A 16,340-nucleotide genomic window follows, 5' to 3' on the forward strand; every position below is an offset into this window, starting at 1 on the left:
CACATGCTTTCTGGGCCTGCACACCACACACACATACTCTTTCCAAGGAGAGAGAGAGTGTGGCATCTCTAGAGTAAGAGGTGCTCAACTGCAGGCACTAGCAGGCACACATGCTTTCTGGGCCTGCATGCCACACACACTCTCTCTTTCCAAGGAGAGAGAGAGTGTGGCATCTCTACAGTAAGAGGTGCTCGGCTGCAGGCACTGGCAGGCATACATGCTTTCCGGGCCTGCATGCCACACACATACACACTTTTTCCAATGAAGCTGTCCCCTATGTGCGTGTCCATGTGCAGCACACACCAATGTTCCTTGTGAGTCCAAGGTTTCCACATAGCTGGGTGTCACTTTCATTCCCTCAATGGACAAGCCTGTGAATTCAGCACATCTCCCCCCCCCCCGTTCCCGCTCCCCATGTTTTACTTCAAAACCCACACTGAGTCACCTTCCTCAAAAGGAAAGGAAAGTATGAGGGGGAGGCTTCTACAAAAGGGGTTTGTCGAGGAGAAAGAGCATGGAAAGTTCACCAACGCTTGGCCAGCATCAAGGCTTCCATCCAACAAATAAACAGCGCTGTGGATGAGACGGACCAAGAATAACTTCTCCTCTTCCCGGGGATTCTCGTCTCTTCCTTTGAGAGCACAAGGGGAGCTCTCTGGTCACGCTCCATGGCTCAAACAGCTCTCTACTAACAAGGAACCCTTGCGTGAGGTCAGGAGAGCCCCTTGGAGTTGAGGAAGGCTTGGACGGGCTTGGAAGGCAGAGCCAAAACGGGAGTCAGGAAATCCTGAAGATCAAACGTCAACAAGGCCTCTCTTTGAGTTCTGCGTCTCGCGCTGGCACAAGGCATGGCTCTTCGTCCATGTGCCCCGTTCACAAACACACCGCTCTGGCTGAGTCTGACTAGATCTTGGGCTAGCTCACAATATTGAGAGAGATAGAAGAACTGAGAGGGAGAGAGAGGAGGGAATGTGTTTATAGCCAGAACGTACATTCTTGATTATTCCATCCTTGGGTGCAAAGATGAATAATTACACCACAACATGAGGAACTGTCTTAATGGGTCGCGGCATTAGGAAGGTTGAGAACCACTGGTTTTGACTCTTTAAGGAACCAAAAGAGAGTAATTATTTAATACCCCCTTTTAAGAAACCGAAGGCATCCTTGAAAGGTGGAAACAGCTTTGCATGAAGGTGAATGGACTGTCGACATCTCTCCAATCAATCTTCAGTCACAGACTGGTTTCCTTTCAAGAATGATGCCTCAGGCAAGGTCTGCAGAGTTCAGAATGTCTGGAAGGAAAATGATTAACAACCTCCATAGCCTTGGACAGGAGCATCAATTCAGAGATCACATCTGAGGGCTTGTGGAGGTTGAATGTGTGTGTGTGTTTGTGTGTGTGTGTCCCTCTCTTCCAGACCTCCGATTTTCTAGGTATCTCAGCACTTGGAAAGTTATGGTTCAAAACGAAACAAGTTGCATTTTCGAAACACCCCAAAGTGGTTGAGATTCTGCATTGAGAATTGTACATGTGTCCCTGTAGCTATATCTCCATTAGTTTTGTTCCTCATGGTGCCCACCACCCCAACCCAACTTATAAGCTTGGCATCTCTCCAAACATGGTGATATGCTTGTTTCTGGAAAGCAGGGAGCAACAATATTTCCAACCATCTTCTGGACAGTCAACATGTTGCAACAGTCATGATTGTGATACTGTTGCCTCAATTGTATCCCTGCTTCTCCATCTATGTCACCAGACTGCATGGGAAGAAGATAGTCAGGTGTCTTCAGGAGGACTTTGCAGATCATGTCCTTGGAGATCATCCAGCCAGGAAATAAAAATTTCTTGCTGCTCTTAGACAACGTGGAATTGGTTGTGCTTTGGGTCTGCTAGGTGGGTTTTGGAGAGGATATTGGTCTATGGAAAGAATAGAATCATAGAATCATGGGTTGAGTGAAGAGATGGCCTTAGAAGGCTGTCAGCCTCCATCTCTTTCTTCTGGAACCCTTGACTATTTTGTTTGCCTGCAAGACAGATATGTGCATAGTTACCACTTAGTCTGAAGACGGAGCCAAAGTAGTGTTGATGGGACATTGTGACTGTTGTTGTGTGCCTTCAAATCATTTCCAACATATGCTCACTCTGGTTTTATTGACAAGTGTCTTATATGCCATGGATAAACCACGAGTAGTGGCTTCCATACCAGTAAGGTTGTGAATACACTCTACGTGTTAGTCCCAAACTTTCCCTGAGTGGAAGGTATGGAATGCTGGAAATCACATTTTGCCACACACTCCCCCTATGAGCAGAGAATGGCTTCAGATAGAGGACACTCTACCCTATGAGGAGACCATTCCTCCTAGAGTAAAGAAAACAGCTCGAGGCATTATCAGTCCCTTCCAGACACAACATACTGTCTCATCTGTGGCACCGGAGACAACAGAGAGAGCTGTCTTTATTCTCTGGTGGCCACTGTTTACTTTCCCTGATGTTCCCAGAAGGTTGGCTGGAGCCCTTGGCATCGCAAGCCAGCCACTGAGGCCATTGAGAAAGAGCCCAGTCTGTTGCTGACTGGTCTCTTTTGTTGCCGACTCCTTCCCGTCCCTGCCCATTTACAGGGAGAATAAATGGCCGGCGGGAAGGAAGGAGCCGAGCAAACACAGAAGCCCAGCTTTGTGCCCCAGACAACCCTGGGCTGTCAACCTCTTTCAGGACAGCAGGAAATGACAGGAGGTGGATGTGTCTGTGGTGATGGATGTGGTTTGCCGGTTAAATAAAACAAGGAAGCACAACATGGCAATCTTGGTGCCAACTGGCAGGGGATGGTAGCCATGGTGGCCAATTCCATACACTTGGCCCATTGAGGTTGATGGGGGCTGTTGACTGAGACGTGTCCAGAGGCCCGCAAGTGAGCTGGAAGCCTTCTACCTGGCCAAGCTGGCAAAGTGGAGAGGCCAAGAGAAAAACAAAAGAGCTGCTGGATGAGGTTAATCATCCAAGCATCAAGGGTCTGGAGAACAAGCCCTATGACAGTGCTCCTCAACCTTTGGGCCTCCAGGTGTTTTGGCCTTTAGCTCCCACAGTTCCTAACAGCTGGTAAGTTGGCGTGATTCCTGGGAGTTGAAGTTCAAAACACCTGGAGGCCCAAAGGTTGGGAACCACTGCCCTAAGAGGAGTAGCTTCAAGAACTGGGCATGTTGAGCCTGCAGAAGAGAAGGCTGAGAGAAAGGAGATATGATGTGGGCCATGGATCAAGAGGTGATGGAGAAAAAGTCATAGGGATGAGGGAGCAAGCTTCCTTTCAGCTGCCTTGGAGACTAGGATGCAATGGAACAACGGCCTCAAACTATTGGAAAGAAAGAAGATTCCACCTGAAAATGAGGAAGAACCTCATTGTTCCACCTAAACATGAGGAAGAACCTCACTGTTGCACCTGAACATGAGGAAGAACCTCATTGTTCCACCTGAACATGAGGAAGAACCTCACAGTTGCACCTGAACATTAGGAAGAACCTCACTGTTCCACCTGAACATGAGGAAGAACCTCATTGTTCCACCTAAACATTAGGAAGAACCTCATTGTTCCAACTGAACATAAGAAGAACCTCACTGTTCCACCTGAACATGAGAAAGAGTCTCATTGTTCCACCTGAACATGAGGAACAACCTCACTGTTCCACCTCAACATGAGGAAGAACCTCACTGTTCCACCTAAACATTAGGAAGAACCTCATTGTTCCACCTGAACATGAGAAAGAACCTCACTGTTGCACCTAAACATGAGAAAGAGCCTCACTGTTGCACCTGAACATGAGGAAGAACCTCACTGTTGCACCTGAACATGATGAGGAACCTCATTGTTCCACCTGAACATGAGGAAGAACCTCACTGTTTCACCTGAACATGAGGAAGAACCTCACTGTTGCACCTGAACATGATGAGGAACCTCATTGTTCTACCTGAACATGAGGAAGAACCTCACAGAGAGCTGTTCAGCAGTGGAACTGTCTGCTCTGGAGTGTGGTGGAAGCTTTGAAACAGAGTCTGGATAGCCTCTCAGGGGTGCTTTGAATGTGATTTTCCTGCTTTTTGGCAGACTGGGGTTGGACTGGATGGCCCACGGGGTCTCTTCCAGCTCTAGGATTCTATGAGTCTAAAGGAACCATAGAAATCTTCCTAATACAACAAGAGCTGGACTCAGGCTTGGCACCAGGAGTTGAAGTTGCGCATGGAAGGAAGCAAGGCGGCCAATGGCATGTACAAAAGGGACCCTGAGCCATGAGGTCATGGCGTTGCTGCATTTCTCTCCCCGACTGCTTGCATTTATCGCCCCTTTTCTTCTTCTCGTACATGGCTGGGGAGACTTTGATCTCGCCTTTTTGCTTGGCATCCTTTCATCCACTTTGGCTTACTTTGTCTGTAACCTGACCCGCCGCCTTGCTTTCTAATCCCTTCTCCCCGTCCAAGCCCTTCTCCCCCCCACCGATTTCTTTCTTTCAAGCTCTCTCTCTCTCTCTTTCTCTCTCTCTCTGGCCCTCCTTTCATCTTCCTTTTGTACAAGTGTATACAAGGGCTGAAACAAAGAGACTACAGTGTTGAAACAACAGCTCCAAGAACCTTAGAAGTCCCTCTGTTGAAATGCAAGGGCTTTGGAGGAATGCCTCCGTCAGCTGCTTTAACATTCTTCAGTTGGAAGCAAGCCAAAGGAACAGGCAGAAATCTATGTTTTATAAAGAGAACCCGTGTTTGCACCAGATACGGAAGAATCGTAGCAAGAATGGTAATGAAAGGCTTCCCGTTCGGGTTGTTTCGGCAATGTTGTCTAAAGCCTTGGAAGGTAGGCTTCTGAATCAATCTGTTGAGCAAGGAACTCACTCTGGTGTATTGGTTGGAGTCTTTGGCTATGACTCCGGGAGTTCATTTATTTATTTACAGTATTTATATTCCTCACTTCTTTCTCACCCCGAAGGGGACTCAGGGCGGATCACAATGCACACATACATGGCAAACATTCAATGCCATTATTAGACATACGACATATAGGCAGACATAGAGGAAATTTAACATTTTCCAGCTTCCGGCTTCATGAGGTATGCTCGATTCTGTCCACAGGGGGAGCTGCTGCTTCATCATCCACTGTGACACCGAGTGATTGATGGAGTATTTCCTCATTCTTACATACACTGCTGGAAGTTTTTATGGTATCATTAATTTGTTAAATTAGCCTCCACGCATAAATTTTCTACTCAACAGATGCATCTGTCTTTTGAGTTGCTTAGGTCAACAGTGAGCTAGGCTATTAAATCGTGGGGAGCTCAATCCATCCCGGGCTGGCTTCGAACTCATGACCTCTCGGTCAATAGTGATTTATTGCAACTGGCTATTAACCAACTGCACCGCAACCCAACTCCCATCATGCTCCGAGAGGAACTCAAGAGGCTTTTCTTGGATCTGACTACTTGTTTTAAAATTGTTTTAAAATTTTTATATTGTATTTAATGGTTTTAATTGATTTTCTGTACTGTGTAATTTTGATCTTGTGTAGGCATCCAATTACTGCCATTGTTGTAAGCTGCCCTGAGTCCCTTCGGGTGAGAAGGGTGGGATATAAATGTTGGAAATAAAAATAAATAAATAAATAAATAAATTTTCAATGCCCGTCCCATGCAAGTGTTGCTGGGAAAGTGAGTTCCCAGTAGGGCCCCCTCTGGAGGAGGAGGAGGGAACTTTCCAAGAACGGAAGCTGCTTCTGTCAGGAAACAGGGAAGATCCTCTCCAAAACCAACCAAAACCAAAACTCTTTCCTCTCCAGAACCAACAAAACCTGGCTCTCTCAATCCGTTTTGCCGGGCTTTTCGTCTCCGTCCTCCCCCTTCTGTTTTCAGATATTATATAAAACGACCCACTGGAAACTACAAATCCTTTTGATTCATACTGATTCGGGCCCAAGCCTGCAAAGTACTATTGCAAAGTATTAGCATGGGCTTCTGGGGATCTTGGGGACATTGTTGGGTCGGGTCCAGGTTCCGCTTTTAGCCAGACTCGAAAAACACAAAACGAAATCCTGGCTAAAATGTATCCCAGGAAGGCTGCAGAACGAGAGGGTGTTTTTATTTAGGCGATTTCTGTTTATCCTGCTGAAAGGGAGTGTTATTTATATCCTTAACATAATATGACTACTAATACATCGTTGACGTACAAGCTGGTTGTGGTCTTTCCAAGGCCTGCCCGTCCTCTAATGTGGTGCCACGGGTGAGATAACTTAAGTTAAAGGAGGTTGGGCAGACACAGGGGCACCATGGGGCGGGGGCTCTCCTAATCTCTTACACGTCTGTTAATTAAATATGGGGCCAGGGACGTGTGTCCTCCCCATGTATTAATATAGCCTTTCACTGTGCACTGTGTATAGTGAGTTCCAATTAAAAAATAATTCCCTGCCATCACGGAACAACAGACTGGTTCAAGATTGGGAAAGGAGTACGGCAGGTCTGTATCCTCTCACCCTCCCTATTCAACTTGTATGCGACGTGTGGGGCTTGAGGAATCCAAGGCTGGAGCTCAATCTGCTTCAGTGGGGAACACAGTCCTGGTTCTTCATCCTCCTTTCACAGCAGCAAACAAGGCCTCAGAAATAGCAAGGCCTCTCTGAGTACACAGCCATCTTCTCTCCGGGCAGTACTCAGTCAGCACATACACCCACTGAACAGAAAACCTGTTCAAACTGGTTCTCCAGCAGCAGAACAGAAACAGTTTCAAATCAGATCCCCAGGTCTTTGCAGGCTCAGCCAATCGGCTTCATGCACTTCATTTTCTTTTTTTTCTTTTTTTAAAATACTCTTTATTAAGATTTATTTTAGAATACAATAATAATATATAGTCAGGATTAAAAAATAGATACAGGGAAAGAGACAGGAATAAGTTAAGTTAAAGGTCGCAGACTAAAGTATCTATCTTACTATATAAACTATATACACCAAAATTTAGAGTAGAGTCTCGCTTATCCAACATAAACGGGCCAGCAGAACGTTGGATAAGCGAATATGTTGGATAATAAGGAGGGATTAAGGAAATGCCTATTACACATCAAATTAGCTTATTATTTTACAAATTAAGCACCAAAACATCGTGTTTAACAAATTTGACAGAAAAAGTAGTTCAATACGCAGTAATGCTATGTAGTAATTACTGTATTTACGAATTTAGCACCAAAATATCATGATGTATTGAAAGCATTGACTACAAAAATGCGTTGGATAATCCAGAACGCTGGATAAGCGAGTGTTGGATAAGTGAGACTCTACTGTATATATATATTTAAAAAATTGTACAGATTTGCTATTGTTATTGTCATGATTACTTAGCTGCAAAAAAAAAGAAAAGAAAAGAAATATGGAAATAGAAAATAAAGTAAAAATTAAAATAATCAAAGTATAGAGGCAAGATGTAAAGAGAAAGATGTTTTGGTTGGGCCTTTCATCTTCTTCGGGAGGGCTTTGATTGTGTCTTTCTGCGTGACAGAATGGGGTTGGACTGGATGCTCCTTGGGGTTCCCTCCAAGTATCTCTATTTTTCCCCCCCTTTCTTACTGTTATAAAAAGCTTGTTAATGGCATGCCTGACTGTTTGGAGCTGACAGGTTGAAAAACAGAGTAGCCAGCCAGACCTGAAGCCTAGTCAGCAGAAGAGAGGCAAAACTGACTACGCCGTCTCTCAGGTATCCGGCAAATCCTTTCTCGGCGTTCCTGGAGGTTTTCTTCCTGCCTGTGCACTTTCCATCATTCGACGGAGGGATTAATATTAATGTGACCTCCTCCCAGCCAGACAGAGGAGAAAGGGAGTCCATTAAGACGCAATGACTAAGTATCTGCCGCGGCTGCACCAAGCTGTAAATGGAAAACCGTTTCTCTTTTATTTCAGAGCGAACGAACGGATTGGATGAATAATGTACCAGGAGTCGTCTTGAGGGTTCGTTCCAAAGCTTCACCCTCCCGACACGCAATGTGGCATAGCATGGCCAAGACCGCTTGCCTTGGCTTGACTTCAGAAGTCCCAAACTTATAGCAGAAGATGGAGCAGGAATAAGGCCAAATGGTCAAAGGTCCGTTCCCAAAGATGGCAAGCCAGGCATGGGCCAACTTTGGCCCTCCCTCCAGGTGTTTTGGACTTCGACTCCCCACAATTCCTAACAGCCTTCTCAGAACTGCCTTCTCTCTTGATATCTGCTAGGAGCAAGGGAGGACAATTCTTTAAATTAGCCTCCCAACTGTCTTTCGGGTTGCTTAAGTCAACAGCAAGCTAGGCTATTAATGGTTGGGAGCTCACTCCGACCCGGATTGGCTTCAAACTCAGTAGTGATTTATTGCAGCCGGCTACTAACCAGCTGTGCCACAGCCTGGAGTTGGAAGAATTTCTCAAGTTGCTCCTGACATGGGAAAAAGCCCCCTTCTTAACTAGGTGTCAATTGTCAATTGTAAGTTGTAAGCCTGTAGCAGCGAAATCAACACCATCTAGGCAGGAAGGTTTTCCTTTTCGTTTGCTATTGTGAGGCTGTTGGGTTTTTTTCCCTCTTTGGCACAGCACGTCGAGGGAGCCCCGTTCCAATTAAAAGTCAAAGAAATTGACAGGAAACTAGGCTTTGGCAGGAGTTAATCCAAACTGTACCAAAAATTATTATTGTGTAGCTGCCGGGGGAGGGAGGGAGGGAGGGGACAGGATGTGGTAGGGAAAACGCTGGCAGGTAATAACCTGAATGATGGATTAACAAAAGCGTGGCACTCGGTGGGGCTTGCCTTCGCAGCCGCGAGATCTCCAGCAAGTCCTCACTTGCCTCCAACGATCCCTTTTCTCTCTGGGCCGCTGGAAGGAAGACAAGAAAAGGAAAAGCAGGAGGAGGGGTAACAGAGAAATGCATGGTTGGGCTCAATCTGGACCGACTCTGTTCCCTCCCGTCAGAAATATCAGATGCCAAAGAACCTGGAGGGACCCATCCTATGACCTGTCATCTTGCAAAGGGTCTCATTGCAATGGATCCTGTAGCCATTCTGAGAGCAGAAGCTGCACGTAGGTGAAGGATGCAAGGGTGTCATTCTATGGAATGGAGATCTTTGGTTTCTCCTTTGTTTTGTGCCCACGTTGGACAACCTTCCATCACCAATATACAGACCCAATTTCAGGTTGTGTCTCTGAAGGACAGATTCATTCATCCCTTCTGTTTGAGTAACTCACTAGCCTCCTCCCCGGCTCTTTCGGTGTTTGCTTTTGTGAATGGGGCAGTGAAGAGGGGCCGGGCCCACCGAGTCTTTGTTCCAATGGTTTATCCTTCAGGCCCAACCCAAGACTTCCTTCGGTGGGTCTCTCTTTTTCCCACAGTATGATTAAGCTCTTCCCTATGCCACCGGTGAACTTCGTATGAACCCTTCCTTCCCGCTAAACCTCCAGTCATTACACCATCCCATGTTCCTGTTGACCGTTCTTAATGGTTCATTATTAACCACTTAAGCAAGGAGTGGGGGCGGTGGAATGGCAAAAATGGATTCCAAACCTGTTGGACAAGCTTGACCTTTCTTGGGAAAGTGGCGTGGGGAGAATTTCTTGGCTTATCACTCCTGCGGCTGAATGAGCTGGACATTTTCCGCACTGGTCAGGTCATGGGATGAGTTTCCGATCGTAGGTTTGATTCTCAAACCAGCCGCATGGACTCAACCATGGCCCTGAAGCAATGGTATGGCGAGGACATGAAGGGATGCGCTGGTATCTTCTCTGAACCAGCACCTGGTTGGTGATCTTCCATCCAAGTACTCACCTGGCTGCATGGACTCAACCATGGACCTGAAGCAATGGCATGGTGAGGACACGAAGGGATGGTCTGGTATCTTCTCTGAACCAGCACCTGGTTGGTGATCTTCCATCCAAGTAGTCACCTGGCTGCATGGACTCAACCATGGACCTGAAGCAATGGCATGGCGAGAACATGAAGGGATGGTCTGGTATCTTCTCCGAACCAGCACCTGATCGGTGATCTTCCATCCAAGTACTCACCTGGCCGCATGGACTCAACCATGGACCTGAAGCAATGGCATGGCGAGGACATGAAGAGATGGTCTGGTATCTTCTCTGAACCAGCACCTGGTTGGTGATCTTCCATCCAAGTTCTCACGTGGCTGCATGGACTCAACCGTGATGGTGAAGATCAAGGTAGGACTTGGATGTGAGGAAGGAATTGGAGAAACCACTCCTCTTCTGTAGGAACTTCATGGGACTGCCACAAGTTGACAGGTGATTTGAAGGTGCACGAACACATACAGATTCTGGATCAAATTAATATTTTGGACTACGGTATCTAGACTCTCCCAGTAAGAATAACCTATGGCCAAGATGAATAGGAGATTCTGGAGGCTTTAGACCTGGAGGCCCTTCTTACAACACAATTATAGCTCAACTAATTCTCTTTAACTGCTTCAGCAATGTTTGGAATTCTTTTCCAGAGAACTTAATGTTTCACTCGAAATTCCAGAGTTCTCTGAGATGTTGCGTCGTAATTGAAGTGGAAGTACCATAATGGGGGTCCCAAGGCCTGGGTGCTCTAAGCTTGACTTGTCCGAGGCCACCCAGTAGGTCTCATGACCAAGCAATTATTTGAATCCTGATCTCCAGAGCCATAGTGCAATGCTCACATCATGACACCATGCTGGTGGCTTTTTACTCCACTAATCCCACATTTCATCCCATTGGGGATATATCAACATGGTGGAGATGCTGGCCCAGGAATTTCGCTCATTCACAAATGTCGTAGAGAAGGCAGGACATAATTCTCTCCTACAATTAGACCGAGTGCTGGGATGTTCTGCCATGTTTTGCTTTCCAACAGCTGATCTTTATTGTACCTGCAGGAAGCCCATGGAGGAGCACTTGCCGAGATGATCAATGAAGTCATGAGCTAAATCCCCATAACTGCTCTCCCATATTGAGAATTTGCATTCAAATATGCCCTCCCACCCTGCCTTATTTATTTACTCAGTATGGGGCAGAGTGTGCCATTTGAAGGGCTTTAAAACTGTGTGTTTAATTGACTGTACGTAATAGTGATTACTCGAATGTGTGCAATTAGAGGCTTAAGTGCACTTCTTAAGTAATACTCCTTACTGTCTATTTGGGGCCTTTTAAAAGTAGTAAACCAATCAAAAAGTTAACTCGCCCATAAGATCCTCTTGCATTTAAAACATGGGAAGTGTGTATATATAGTAGGCATGTGCATTTCAGGTGAATCAAGATCCGTTTCTGCTTGCCGGATACTGGAAGCCCCCCAATATCAGTTTTCCAGTGCCTTCCAAAGACAGGTGTGCTACCGAATGGGCATTTTCATTCGAATGGGCTTTTGGTGTTTTGATAGCAAGATGATGAGCCTTTCTTTGAGGAGATTCCTGCTTCTGAGCCAGCTTCTATTCCTCAGAAGTCCTTTGATGAAGTTGAGCCCTTCATCTGGTGGGCTCGAGCCCATGCCTTCAAATGGTTTCCTTCTTGTGCCCTTGACTTCAGAGCCAAGCTGTCACTAGTTAGGGTTCCAGCCTCCTGAATCCATGGTGGTCCTAGGTCAATAATTCCAAGGTCAATAATTCCAAAACTCTAGTTCTCCAAGTGTTTTGGACTTCAACTCTCAGAAGCCTCAGGGAGCTAAAGCCCAAAATACTTGGAATTGTCTAAAATCCATGCAATTTTCATGGAGGGGGGATTAGGGTTTTTGGGAAACAGATGGTAAGTTCATTGAGCAACAAACAAACAACCAACAGCAAGGCCTCTATTACCCTCACCCTACCAACCTCCTTGAGTCTCCAAGACCAACCAAAAATTGTTCAGCTTTTACTGAGATGTCCTTACCATTGTGGTTCTAAATCAAGTTCAAATGAGAGAGAGGGAGGGAGGGAGGAAAGGAGTAAAAGAGTCACGCTAATAATGTCATCTCCTTTGAGACAGGGCACACTTTTGTATTAACACTTCTCGGTGTCTGGAAATGCTGAATCCTGGCGTCGAAGGGTTGTAGAATCACTTCCGCAGTTTCTGGAAATAGCCGTGACCTCCGTTTTCTCTTTCAGGTGAAAAAAGAAACCATGAACCATGAGAAGACAGAACTCTATTCAACAAGGTGCCCCCCCCCATTTTCTCCCTGGCAAGCCTCCCTCCCCCCCTCTGCCTCCCTCCCCAGTTTAATTTTAGGCTCTGTGTGTTTATAGTACAAGGGAAAGGACATCGTGTCAACACAACCTACTGCAAATGGACAAAGAATACCAGGAGAGCCCTGCGGTTTCATTGCCAGTGAAGCACTTGACAAGGCCATAACCCAAGAAAGGAAAGAGTCTAGAGCATCTACATGAGTACAAGCCATATTTTTTGGCTACGGATCGAAAATGGCTATCTGGCTGCCCACCCGTTTTTGGGATTCGTGCGAAAACGGATATGGGGGTTTACAGGTATCCGGCCAGCAGAAATGGATCGAAGTTTAGCTGAAATACACAAGCCTAATATCTATGCAAACAATATAACGTTTTCTAGGATATTGCAGATATCTATCCACCAAACATGCCGATCTATTTCCTCTAAAGCTGTAAGGAGTGGGACACTTGAGGATTTGTGCAATGTTGTGCTTTCCTATTTTGTTTATTTTTGCAAAAAACCTTGGAAACCCAGAGGGTTCCACCATAGCTCATTTCCACTTTCTCCCTCCCCAAGACTTCTTGGCTCCTTCCTGACCCAGACTTTGAGCGAGAGAGAAAAAGAGCGCTCTGTCACCTTTGGAAAACTTCAAACTTCTGCCGGACGGTCTTGCTCCTGTCGCGGAGAGTGACACACACAGGCCTCTTGTCTGCCGAATGCCACCGAAACCTCGCCCGGGCTCTGCGCTGATAGAAGGCCTGCCAGTTCTTCGACGGGATAGCCTTTGAGTGCTCCATGCTAATGGGGTGGAGATAATGTATCGTTTTGTGCCTTCCTGTGCCTGGCCGCATGGTGTTCTAGCCAAAGGTCAGCTGGTTTGATGTGTGCAGACAGATATTTGGGTTGTGTTCAGACTTTCCTACCCAGGGGTGTACGTATCGGAGGCGTTGCCTTCCGAGGAAGAATTCTGCATTCCCCATGAAGCTGTCCTTCAGTCTCAAATGTGGCAGAAAAGGAGATGTCCAGAACCATTCACAACAACATCTGCTATCTTTCCTATGCTTGCATTCAGGTGCTCGCTTTGCCGTGTTGCAGTTGTATTTTCAAGTACTAAAATCTAGGTGTGAATGGTTCTTAGAATTTCGAGAACTGCAAGAAATATTGGATACCAATTATATTGGTCTATCTATCTCTATCTATCATCTATCTATCTGTCTATCTATCTATCTATCTATCTATCTATCTATCTATCATCATCATCATCTATCTCTATCTATCTATCTGTCTGTCTGTCTGTCTGTCTGTCTATCTATATCTATCTAGCTACTATCTTAATGGTTCCCAACCTGTGGTCCATGGACCATTAGTGGTCCCCAAGAATTAAAATATGGCCCACGACCTCACCATTACTACACCGTTGCAACAAGAGTGAAACCCTGGTCAAGTGGTACCTGGTCAAACAAAGGTTGGGAACCACTGATCTATCTTCCGGCTGTGCTATATGTATCCATGTATTCACACATACTTATTTATTTCCATCATTTCTATCCCGCCCTTCTCACTCAAAGGGACTCAGGGCGGCTTACAAAACTGGCAGAATTTGATGCCAATACACATTGAGTGTATACACACATGCATATTGTAAGTACATAATTTTCACTTAGGGGAGGATAATATCCTCGGTTCGAATTCTTGCCTAGCCAATTCATTCGAGTGAGGCCCATTTGGCAGTTATTTTGAACCCTGGAATAGGAAAAGCCTATTGCTACTTAAGGCCTATATACACTGTAGAAATTATACACTTTAGTACCACTTTAACTGCCATCATTCTGTGCTATGGAGTTGTGTGTTTTTGGGTTTTGTGAGTCACCAATAGCGATGTGCATGGTATTGTTTTATTGTACCATATTTGGGGGATTCGGTCATTCTGTTTGCCAAATCCCAGAAAACAGGTATTTTTCAGCACAGAAAATTACATTTTCCACGCAGAAAGAAAAATGAATGTATTTGGGCACGATAATCATATGCAAATTTTGCATCCTGAATTGCAAAGAATTTTATTCATCACTTCTAAGCCCTCGAGAAACATGTGTTAAATACTCTCACGGCTCTTAGAGCGGATTGTAATATACTGATCTCCTGTTAACATTTTTTGAGGGGGTAAAACATGCTGAATACAAAGGTGATGCTCATGGTTCATTTCATAGTAAAACCGAATTCCCGGCCTCATAAAATCCTCCTCGAGATACCTTAAATGGCTTTGATCAGGCGTTTTAAAGATGTCTCCGCTTCCCAACACATTCCTAAGCCGTTAAAGAGCTGTCTCTCAGGGATGAGGTTTCCTGTGGCTTTGTGAAAAAATATAGAATTGGTTGAATAAATATTTGTCATCTTTCGACTCTGGTGGTCTGCTATCTCTGCCAGCAGTGTTTCTTCCCGTCGTATATTGTTCAGGGAGATAACCAGCCGTGTAGCGGGAGAAAGAGAGCTCGGTTCAGCATCACAGTCTCTGGATCTATCCATCGAAACATATATCAGAGTCACAAAATGCTGAGGTTGGAAAAGTGTAGTCCTTGGATTGTGCCCATAACCTCATCCTGTATCCTCAAGACCCAAGGCTCTTGGAATCTCATCTCAACTGTATTTTCTTCCAGGTGGAAAATTGTTCCCGAGTGTCCCAAACATGGCCCGAAAGCAGGCATGGGCAAACTTCAACTCCCACAATTCCATGTGGAGGACCAGAGTTTAGGAATCACTGTTCTATATCTTCAAAATGTGTTTGGATATGGACAGCCGCGTACTTGGAGTTCCTGCAAGGAGTCGGAGGTTGGGCTCAATGGCCTAAGACGTCCTTTCTGACCCGATGGATCTTTGATGGTTCTATGATTCTCTTCTCTTCTCCGGCTCCACCAATATGCTTATATGATGCTATGATGGCGGAATTACACTATTCAGCAGAACTATGGTCTTTCCATGGCTGTACCTGCTGGACTGGATTAGTGCAGATGGGGCGATTTCACTTCTCTTCATAGCAGCATATTTGCAATGGAAACAACCAGAGGGTTGAAATAATAATAATAATAATAATAATAATAATAATAATAATAATAATGTGTTGTTGAAGGCTTTCATGGCCGGGATCACAAGGTTGTATGTTTTTCGTGGCCATACAGCCCGAAAAACATACAACAACCCAATAATAATAATAATAATAATGATAATAATAATAAAAAGAAAAAGGTTTGTATCATTGATGTTGCCATCCCAGGTGACAGTCGCATTGACGAAAAACAACAGGAAAAACTCAGCCGCTATCAGGACCTCAAGATTGAACTGCAAAGACTCTGGCAGAAACCAGTGCAGGTGGTCCCAGTGGTGATGGGCACACTGGGTGCTGTGCCCAAAGATCTCAGCCGGCATTTGGAAACAATAGACATTGACAAAATTACGATCTGCCAACTGCAAAAGGTCACCCGACTGGGATCTGCAGCATCATCCGAAAATACATCACACAGTCCTAGACACTTGGGAAGTGTCCGACTTGTGATTTTGTGATACGAAATCCAGCATATCTATCTTGTTTGCCGTGTCATAAAATAATAATAATAATAATAATAATAATAATAATAATAATAATAATAATAAGTTTATTTATATCCCGCCTCTATCTCCCCCGAAGGGAACTCGGGCCAGCTTACAGCAAAATCAGATACAAAACAATAACAAAATACGAAACATCAAGATACAATAGCAAAAACCAATAATAATAATATATACACAATAACCGAAAAAACAGAAAAAACAGAAAAACCGAAAAACGGGTCTGTGGCGCAGACGGGAGAGCAATGAGTCACTGACCAGGAGGTCATAAGTTCGAGGCCCGCTCGGAGCTTTGTTTGTTTGTCTTTGTCCTGTGTTAAAAAGGCATTGAATGTTTGCCTAATATGTGTAATGTGATCCGCCCTGAGTCCCCTTCGGGGTGAGAAAGAAGGGCGGAATATAAATGATGTAAATAAATAAATAAATAAATAAATAAATAAGAAATGCAGTATTAAAACATCAAATTAAAAACAATGAGGTTGCAATAGTGGATAAGCAAAGTGCACATTATGAGTTGCAAATTCAGAAATAGATAAAGTGCATTGAGACGCAGGGGGAAAGCAAAACAGAGAGATCCCACCTTGTTCTTGTTT

At 45.0% G+C, this 16,340-nt stretch overlaps 1 long non-coding RNA gene across 1 annotated transcript; it reads left to right on the forward strand.

Moving 5' to 3' along the window:
• The first annotated feature begins 8,739 nt into the window (after window positions 1–8,739).
• On the forward strand, window positions 8,740–14,545 carry LOC134294199 (uncharacterized). The gene is made up of 2 exons (XR_010001170.1): window positions 8,740–10,194; window positions 12,090–14,545. It is a non-coding gene; the product is annotated as an uncharacterized LOC134294199 (long non-coding RNA).
• The last annotated feature ends 1,795 nt before the right edge of the window (window positions 14,546–16,340 follow it).

Source organism: Anolis carolinensis, unplaced genomic scaffold (genome assembly GCF_035594765.1).
Source record: "Anolis carolinensis isolate JA03-04 unplaced genomic scaffold, rAnoCar3.1.pri scaffold_13, whole genome shotgun sequence".
Classification (NCBI taxonomy): Eukaryota; Metazoa; Chordata; class Lepidosauria; order Squamata; family Dactyloidae; genus Anolis; species Anolis carolinensis.